Genomic DNA, 8558 nt, shown 5'->3' with positions numbered 1-8558 from the left:
GGTGGGTCAGCACTTAGGCCAGTGGGTACCCTCAAAAATTATTAGGGACTAAGCAGAGAAGGGTTATGGGAGGTAACCACAGTAGTCGAAAACTCGAATTCTTCCTTTCATTTACTCATCTGTGCAGGGTATCATCTCTCTGTTGTGGGGTTGAAAGGAACAGAGAAGGCAGGAGAGAATGGAGAGACAGGCAGAGGCCAGATGAGGGCGAGGGCCCTGGCTTGCTACACTTGGGAGCTGATACCCGCAGACCGGACTGGGACAGGGCCAGGGTGAGAAGGCAGGTTGATCAGCAAGGGTGCGGGCAGGGCCTGAACAGAGGCAGTGCCAGAGGGGACTGTCGGGAGGGTGACATCAGGATATGGAGGGACACCAGAAAAAGTCAATGATGCCTCCCAGGCTTCTTGCTTGGTGACCAACGGAGAGAACGAAGGCAGAGGAGCTGGTTTGAGGGAAGCTGAGGGTCTGCCGTGGTAGGCCGTGGGTGTCCTCAGCAGGGAGTGGTGCTTTAAGCTGTGGCTGTGCCTGGAACACCAAAAAATAAGATTCGAAAGTGGGAGTGGCCTGATGGTAAGTGAAAGAAGCCAGGCCCCAAAGGCTACCTGCTGTATGATTTCATTTCCATTACCTTCCTGAAAAGGCAAAACCATAGAGACAGCAAGTGGATCAGGGGTTGTGGGGGCTGGGACCGACTACAAGAGGGCATGAGGGAAACTTAAGGGGGGCTGGCAGCATTCTTTCTCCATGATACCATGACTGTACATGTTTACTAAAACTCATTGAACTGTCACCCAAAAAGGTTGAGTTTTACTGTATGTAAATTACACCTTAGTAGGTGACTTCTTAAAAAATGGAAGGAGGGTAACCTGGGTGGCTCAGTCAGTTAAGGGTCCGGCTCTTGATATCAGCTCAGGTCATGATCTCACAGCTCAGGGAGGAGCCTGCTTAAGATTCTCTCCCTCTCTGTTCCTCCGTCCCTCTCCTGTTTGTACGTGTCCTCTCTCAAACAATAAAAAAAATTTAAAAAAAAATTAAAAATAGAAGGAAGCCCAGGGGACACTGATGGCTGTGAAGCAGTGAGGAGAGAGCCCAGAGGAGAATGAGGGGAGTCCTGAGACTGTATAGAATAGAGACATTGAGTGTCAGATACCAAAGGGGTCAAGTTAAGATAAGACCCAGGTTTCCAGCAGATGTAACAACCAGGAGGCCACTGATGACCTCACTGGAGAGATTTATTTTTCCCCCAACGTAGGGTCCCTGTCTTTCCCCTGTAGGGTCCCCGTTCTCCCCATGTAGGATCACCATCCTTCCCCTGTAGGGTCCCCATTCTCCCCATGTAAGGTCTCCATCTTCCCCCTTAACAATTGTTAACATTTCAAGATAGCGACAGTGAAGCACTAAACTAGTCCCAGTCCGCTCCAAAGTATGTATCGCACACCCATGAAGCTGGCCCTGCTGCCACCTGAAAGTCAGGGCCCCCAAGAAGTCGCAGCTGCTTCAGGATCTGTCTGGAGAAGAGAGCAGGGTCTCTATGGAGAACAGGCTCACAGGCTTGGCGGGAACCAGAAATTGCCTTGGCGCTGCCACCTGCTGGCCATGTCATGCCACTGCACCTCCCTTCCGAGAACAGGACCTTGGATAGAAGAGTGAGAAACTCCGCTCCGTAGGACCACGTGACCAAGGCTGCCCTTCCTTCACTGAAGAGAAACAGTCCCCTGGGGCATTCTGCTGATGTCACACCAGCCACAGCACCCCAATGATGATGGCAGCACCTCACTGTCACGTTTAAACTTCTCTGTTCTTACAACCCCACAAAAGAGAGATGATACCCTGCACAGATGAGTAAATGAAAGGAAGAATTCGAGTTTTTGACTACTGTGTTTGCCTCCCATAACCCTTCTCTGTTGTCTTAGTCCCTAATAATGTTTGAGGGTACCCACTGGCCTAAGTGCTGACTCACTTGGGCCTGGGGTTCAGGCAGGTGGCCCAGGCCCACACTGACCAGCATAATCCCATTACTGGGCCACAGGGTGGGCCTCTAACCCAAGGCCAGTGGAGATGACTTTTTTTTAGCTGGGGCTGCTGGAAAAAATGTTTTTGAGCTCCCTCTAGACTCTAGGATGTATAGACATGAGGTTCTTTTTTTGACCGCAGCAAAAGACACTGACACCATGATGAAAGCTAGTCTAAGCATGAAGCTGACACAGAACAGTGGGGAAAGAAAGATGAAAAAAAACTGGTACAGGACGACATCTTTGAGCTGCCGGATCAAGCCAGCCCTGAAGTGCTATGAGACGGGGCACCCAGAACCTTGTGGTGCTGAGAGCCAATGAACCCCTTGGGTATTTAAACAGTTTGAGCAGCTGCTTACAATGAAAGGTATCTAATCTTTAATCTGCATCTCTAGCCCCATCTGCTCTGGCTTTTCTTCCCATCCTCTTGATCGTGAGTCTTCAAGCCCCTCAGTCTCCCTTGAGTCCTCAGCATGGCACCAGCCCTCTCTCTCCAGGCTTTTGCACATTCCGTTGTGCCTGCCTGCCCAGGGCACTCTCCCCTTGCCCACCAGGCTGACAGATCCCACAGACCCTTATGGTCTCAGCCTAGATGACATCTCCTCAACGAGGCTCTTCCTGACTGCAGTTCCCTCCAGAAACATTTGCTGAGCTCCTGCTCTGCCAGACGGCAGGCTAGGGCCCCACACCCCACGGGGGCTCTGGAGATGCCGGTGATCTCAGGGGAGGCAACCTGAGTCAAAGACTCACACTCATGTCCTCAGACAGCAGAATGTGGCTGGGTGAATCTGGAGATTTCAGAGAAAACCGGCAGGGCTGGAAAGCAGAGTCAGGGAGCTGGGAGTAGATCTTACTCTCATGGGAGTGCCGACGTGGTGAGGAGGGTTAGGATTCTAGATCTATTGTGAAGGTGGTCAGCTGGCCTTCCGTGTCTGCCAAGCTACCTTCTGATTTAGCTTCCGTTGTCAGTTTATGAATAATACAGTCCTGGTCCAGTGAGGGCTGTATTTCTCCTTGAAGGTTCATATACATACATTTTTAATTAAAAAAAAAATTTTTTTTAACGTTTATTTATTTTTGAGACAGGGAGAGACAGATCATGAACGGGGGAGGGTCAGAGAGAGAGGGAGACACAGAATCTGAAACAGGCTCCAGGCTCTGAGCTGTCAGCACAGAGCCCGACGCGGGGCTCGAACTCACGGACCGTGAGATCATGACCTGAGCCGGAGTCGGACGCTTAAGCGACTGAGCCACCCAGGCACCCCTAATTTTTTAACATTTATTTATTTTTGAGAGACAGAGAGAGACAGAGTGCGAGCAGGGGAGGGGCAGAGGGAGAAGGAGACACAGAATCCCCAAACGGGCTCCAGCCTCTGAGCTGTCGGCACAGAGCCCAATGCGGGGCTCCAACCCATGAACTGTGAGAACCTGACCTGAGCTGAAGTTGGGCACTCAACCAACTGAGCCACCCAAAGGTGCCCCGAAGGAATTTTTTTATCATGATATAATTCACATACCATAATATTCCCCCTTTTATAGTATACAATTCACTGTTTGTTTTTTGTATATTCAGAGCACAGCTATCCAATTGTAGGACATTTTCATGACCTCAAAAAGAGACTCCATACTCAGTTACTCCCCATTTCCTCCTTCCCCTAGTCCTTGGAAACCGCTAATCCCCTTTCTGTCTCTAAAGATTTGCTGATTTTGGATATTTCATATAAATGGAATCATGAAATATGTGGTATTTTGCATCAGGGTTCTTTGACTTACCATAATGTTTTCAAAGGTCACCCATATTGTAGCATAGTACTTTTTTTTTTTTTTTTTTCCAGTAATCTCTATTTCCAACATGGAGCTTGAACTCATGACCCAGAGATCAAGAGTCGCATGCTCTTCTGACTGAGCCAGCCAGGCGCCCCACTTCATTTCTTTTTATCACTGAAAAATATTCTGTGATATGGATATTTTGTGTATCCATTCATTAGTTGTTAGACATTTAGGTTATTTTACTTTTTGTCTGTGATAAATAATGCTACTATGAATGTTCATGTACAAGTTTTTGCAAGGACATAGTTTTCATTTCTCTTGGCCATATATACCTAGAAGTGGATTTGCTGTGTTATATGGTAACTCTATGTTTAGCCACTTGAGGAGCCGCCAGACTCTTTTCCAAAGCAACTGCACTGTTTTCCATTCCCCTCAGCAGTGTTTGAGGGCTCCAGTTTCTCCGTATCCTCATCAACACTTGTTAGGATCTGACTTTTTTAAATTTTTTTTTTTTTAATGTTTATTCAGTATTGAGAGAGAGAGACAGAACATGAGCAGGGGAGGGGCAGAGAGAGGGGGAGACCCAGAATCCGAAGCGGGCTCCAGGCTCTGAGCTGTCAGCACAGAGCCCGACGTGGGGCTCGAACTCATAAACCGTGAGATCATGACCTGAGCCGAAGTCAGACGCCCAACCGACTGAGCCACCCAGGCGTCGCAGGATCTGACTTTTTGATTGTAGCTGTCCTAGTGGGTATGAAGATGTATGTATCTCTTCGTGGTTTCAATTTGTGTTTCCCTGGTGGTTAATGATGTTGAGCATCTTTCCATGTGCTCATTCACTGTTTGTATATCTTTGGAGAAATGTCTATTTAAATCCTTTGCCATTTTTTAAAAGATTTTATTTCATTTTTTTAATTTTAAAAAAATGTTTATTTATTTTTGAGACAGAGAGAGAGACAGAGCATGAGTGGGGGAGGAGCAGAGAGAGAGGGAGACCCAGAATCCGAAGCGGGCTCCAGGCTCTGAGCTGCCAGCACAGAGCCCGACACGGGGCTCAAACTCAACAGACCACAAGATCATGACCTGAGCAAAAGTCAGACACTCAACCGACTGAGCCACCCAGGCGCCCCTGATCTATATGTCTATCTTGATGTCAGTACCACACAGCCTTGGTTACCACAGCTTTGGGGTAAGTTTTGAGGTCAAAGAGTGTGTCCTCCAACTTTGTTCTTTTCCAAAACTTTTGTGGCTATTCTGGGTCTCTTGCATGTTCACATGTGTTTTGGGATCAGCTTATCAATTTCTGCAAAAATTGTTGGAATTTTTATTGGGATTGTATTGAATCTGTATATCAATTTGGGAAGTATTGCCATCTTAATGAAATTAAGTCTTCTAATCCATGAACCCAGGATTTCCTTTAATGGTGCTTTGTGGTTTTCAGTGTACAATCTTTTGTTAAACTTACTCCTAAGTGTTTGATTTTCTTTGATTCCAGTGTAAACAGAATTGATTTCTTAATCCCATTTTTTTAAACGTTTTTTTCAATGTTTATTTATTTTTGAGACAGAGAGAGCGAGAGAGAGAGACAGAGCACAAGCGGGGGAGGGGCATAGAGAAAGGGAGACACAGAATCCGAAGCAGGCTCCAGGCTCTGAGCTGTCAGCACAGAGCCCGACGCGGGTCTTGAACCCACGAACTGTGAGACTGTGACCTGAGCCGAAGTCAGACACTTAACCCACTGAGCCACCCAGGCACCCCTAATCCCATTTTTGATTGTTTATTGCTATTTTATAGAAATAAAATTGATTTTTGCCCACTGATCTTATACAATCTTGCTGAACTTTTCATTATCCCTAACAGGTTTTTTTTTTGGGGGGGGGGGGATCCTGGTGGATTTCCTACATATAAGATAATCTCATCTGCAAGTAGAGATAGTTTTACTTCTTCCTTTTCAAACCAGATGCCTTCCCCACCCCCATTACCCTGGATAGAACCTCCAATCCAATGTTGAACAGAAGTGGTAAGAGTAGACATCTTTGTCTCGTTTCTGATCTTACGGGGAAAAGCTTTCAGTCGTTCACCATTGAGTGTGTTGTTAGCTGTTTTGTCGATGCCCTTTAGCAGATTGGGGAAGTACCCTTCTACTTCTTTGTTGAGTGCTTTTATCATGAAAGAGTGTTGGATTTTGTAAAATGCATTTTCTGCATCTGTTGAGATGCGTATGTGGTTTTTGTTCTTTATGGTTGACACTTTTTAAAAAGCAGTTGCCTGTGCAGGGTAGAGGAATAGGAACAAGGAAAATGGGAGACGGGAGGGCAAGAGACACTCTCTACTGTCTATCCTTTTATATTGTCTGGTTTCTTGAATGTATTTCTTATCAAAAACTTAAATTATCTTTTTAAAAATCATGGTAAAATAAACATAAAATAGAATTTACCATTTTAACATTAAGTTACAGTTCAGGGGCGCCTGGGGGCTCAGTCCATTGAGCGTCCGACTTCCACTCAGGCCATGATCTCCTGGTCTGTGAGTCTGAGCCCCACATCGGGGTCTGTGCCTTCAGCAGCTGAGCCCGCTTGGATCCTCTGTCTTTCTCTCTCTGCCCCTCCTCTGCTTGCACCCTCTCTCTCTTTCTCTCTCAAAAATGAATAAACCCTTAAAAAAAAAAAAAGCAGTCTTAAAAAAAAGTTCAGCTGCGTTAAGTATATTCACATTGTTGTACAACCAAGCTCCAGAACTTTTTCTTTTTTTTCTGTTTTTTTCCAAAGATTTTATTTTATTTTATTTTTTATTTATTTTTATTTTTTTTCTGATGTTTATTTATTTTTGGGAGAGAGACAGAGCATGAGCAGGTGAGGGGCGGAGAGAGAGAGAGGGAGACAGAATCTGAAGCAGGCTCCAGTCTCTGAGCTGTTAGCACAGAGCCCGACGCAGGGCTCGAGCTCACGAGCCGTGAGATCATGACCTGAGCCGAAGTTGAGTGTTCAACCAACCGAGCCACCCAGGCGCCCCATCAGAGATTAAGTAATCTCTACACCCAACATGGGGCTTGGATTTACAACCCTGAGATTGAGAGTCACATGCTCCACTGACCGAGCCAGCCAGGCCCCCCTGGAACTCTTTTTATCTTGCAAAACTGAAACTCCACACTCATTAAACAATAACCCTTCATTCCCTCTGCCCCCAGCCTCTGGAAACTACCATCCTGTTTTCTGTTTCTGTGATTTTACTCTGGCTGGCTCGTGTAAGTGAAAGCATACTCTCTTTGTGACTCTCGTATTTCATTTACCATAATGTCTCCGCGGCTCATCATGGTGTAGCATGTGTCAGAATTTCCTTTCTTCTTCAAGCCTCAGTAATTTTCCATTGTGTGAATGGGTATGTCCATGTATACAAAATGTGGCGCATGTATATATTTCTTTGTCTTTTGTTTGTTTACCCACATTTTATTTATCTATTCACTTACTGATGCACATTTGTGACCTTTTGGCTGTTGTGAATAATAGCCAGACGTGGCTATTGAATATGAGTGTGCAAATGTCTCCGAGGCCCTGCTTTCAATTCTTTTGGATATATACACAGAAGTGGGATCGCCGGCTCAAATGGTAATTCCATCTTCAAGTTTTTGAGGAATCTCACGCTGGTGTCCATAGCAGCTGCACCATTTTACATTTCCACCAACGGTGTACAAGGGGTCCACTTTTGCCACATCCTTACTAGCACTTTTTGTTTTTTAAGTGTGAGGGATAAATTATCTTTTTCAAGTTCAGGTTTCTGAACCTACAAAGCTAAGGTCTAGACCCTCGTCTATTTTCAACCTCACCTTCTTTCAGTCCTTTGCACAAGGCAGTGGCCTAGACCTGGGAGGACAACCGGAGGACTGGGTGGGAACAGAGGCTGAGGCCAGGTGGGGGCTGGAGATTCGGGAAAGACAGTACCTGTCTGGGAAGGGTGCCCCAGGTCCGATGAGGTGGCCGTGGGCTGGGGTTAGGCTGTGGGACCTGGAGGCAGCTGCCTTATTCTCTGGAGTTCCTGGGATCTCCACAGTCTCCTGGAATACCTGTTGGAATTCTGGGGATCTTCATCAGTAATCCTGAAGTTCCTCCGGTGGCTCTAAGGCACGTGGGCATCGTCCATGGAATCAGCAGTTATTGAGCACCAATAAAAGGATGAATCCTTTTAGGATGAATTCTACATAACCTCAAAAACTCATTGCTGAGTGGAGGGACAGAAATGCAAGCATACTCACCCATATGTGTTGTGACAGCTGGGGTTTTGGGGGCAAAGAGGAGCCCTCAGCTCAGTCTGGGGGTAACAGGAGGACTCCTGGAAGAAATGGTCGAATCCTGAGAGCTGACCAGGAGGCTGGACATGGGGCAGGTCATTTCAGGTGGGGGAGGGGCACAGGAGAAGGTGCCAATGGGACAGAGACCAGAGGGCCCACTAAGAAAAGGACAGTAGTCCAGTTGGCTGAATCCTGGAGGCCATAGGAAGGCACAGGACCACGACTAGGTTGAAACAAGTGAGGGAGTTGGGTGCAAAATTTAAGGCCGAAACCTCAGTAATCAATATGATATTTTTATTTTTTATTTTCAAGAGAGAGAGAATGTGAGCAGGGGAGGGGGCAGAGGGAGAGAGAGAGAGAATCTTAAGCAGGCTCCATGCTCAGTGAAGAGCCGGATGCGGGGCTCGCTCCCACAACCCTGGGAACATGATGTGAGCCGAAATCAAGAGTTGGATGCTTAAAAACAAAAAAAAGAGTTGGACGCTTAACTG

This window comes from Leopardus geoffroyi, chromosome C1, assembly GCF_018350155.1.
Source record: "Leopardus geoffroyi isolate Oge1 chromosome C1, O.geoffroyi_Oge1_pat1.0, whole genome shotgun sequence".
Classification (NCBI taxonomy): Eukaryota; Metazoa; Chordata; class Mammalia; order Carnivora; family Felidae; genus Leopardus; species Leopardus geoffroyi.
Note: the sequence above shows the minus strand (reverse complement) of the source record.